Genomic DNA, 1,823 nt, shown 5'->3' with positions numbered 1-1,823 from the left:
TTGATTGAAAATGACAGGGATAACTGAGTATGGTATTTTTGGTCTGAGCAGGCAAGACATTGAAGCTCAATAGATACTCTTATATTGTGGGAAATAAGACACTTGTTACAAAAAAGATAAAGCTTGTCAAGGTGATAAGTTAGCAACCATAAGGTCTAAAATTTAGTTTCAATAATGACAGTTAACATAAGTCTTTATATATACTATCTCCACATTTCAGAACATATGGAAATATGTTTTTCCTTAATAGACTTATCTAGTCCTGCCTAAACTTTAATAGCCAAGAATATGAAAGGAATGGAAAATTATGTATGTATTTGTGGTTGTTGTTAGGCTCTTACAGATGTCCTGCATAACTATACTGGTATCTTTAACTGTCTTAATTCTAAAGAACTCAAATTTTGAGATTCCTGACTAAAGAAATCAAATTGAAATTTTAGAATTACTGTGGCCTTCCATTCCCATATTATTGAACCACAGCTTTTTAATTTTTTTATTAAATGTATTGGAGTGACATTGGTTAGTAAACTCATATAGGTTTCAAGTGTACATTTATTTCTATAATACATCATCTGTGTATTGCATTGTGCATTCACCATCCAAAGTCAAGTCTCCTTCCCTCACCATATATTTGAACCCCTTTACCCTTTTCTATTTCCCATAGCTTTTTGACTCACCAGAATTTACTTCCCTGAAATATACGGTATACATATAACTATTTCCAAAATTCTATCCATTCATATTTCCTTCTAAGGTTCCTAGCACATTCATATCATCAGGTAGGACTTTCATAGAGGTCAAAATAAATCCAGATGTTTTAATTAGTTTTTTTCCCCCCTTAAAAGGAAAATGTACCAAATCAAGTAGGCAAAAAGTAAAGTTTTATCAAATAAAATGTCTGCCTTTAGCAAAATGGCAGTTCTATCTGGTGTTCAAATTGTTTAATCCATTTATCCATCCACTCCCTCATCCATCCTTCCTTTTTATCTTCCTTCCTTCCTTCCCTTCTCCCTATTTTTATTTTGTTTTATTTTTATTTTCTAGGCTTACTCAGATGTTCTAGTTTCAGTTCTTCAAAGGTACTACTTCTGTTGCTCCATTCCATCTTGTTTTTTTTTTAAATATCCTTAATGTCCAATGCCAATGTCTAACATATCAGAAAATTGCAAACACCAACATTGTGTTTGAAGGAAAAATTCAACAGTACTCAAAAAATGTCAAGGCATTTAAACAGTTATGTAAACTAACCAAATGGAGACCTTACACCTACACCGGTAAACAGACTAAGTTTTCCCTTAAAACTTTTTTTTTTTTTTTACATATGAAAGAGAAACTACCAAGTAAATCCGTTTTAACTCATTCTTAGTCACCTTCAAAATGACCTTTACTTTTCTATGTCCCTGTTGCAATTAAGGTATACTAACTATGCTAGGTATCTACAGTAAATTATTTTCAAATAAACTAAACGGTATGCAGAATTTGATTATTTTATATGCATGAGGCATTGATGCCAGGGTTTATGTACCCATATTGGAGTGCCAGCTGTTTCAATTGTTCTTCTTGTTGGGAAAGAACTTTCTATAATCCTTTTTATTAGGTTTTATTTACCATCAAATTCTTCAGTATAAAGCTGATTTTCCTTTTCCATGTAGATTTTCTTCTACTCTATCTCAGAAAAGTCCATTGCTAAATTCATCTCATTAATGAATTGTTACTATTTAAGACTATAATAGTACTTTGGTTTGGGTTGAATTTTGGGGGAGGAGGCCAAGTGATACAATGGGAAAAACATTTTTTCCATAAAATAGAAATAACTTTGTTGG

Source organism: Rhinolophus sinicus, chromosome 3 (genome assembly GCF_057876585.1).
Source record: "Rhinolophus sinicus isolate RSI-liver-muscle chromosome 3, RSI-T2T, whole genome shotgun sequence".
Classification (NCBI taxonomy): domain Eukaryota; kingdom Metazoa; phylum Chordata; class Mammalia; order Chiroptera; family Rhinolophidae; genus Rhinolophus; species Rhinolophus sinicus.
The sequence above is the reverse complement of the archived record's forward strand: the minus strand, read 5'-3'. Positions refer to the sequence as shown.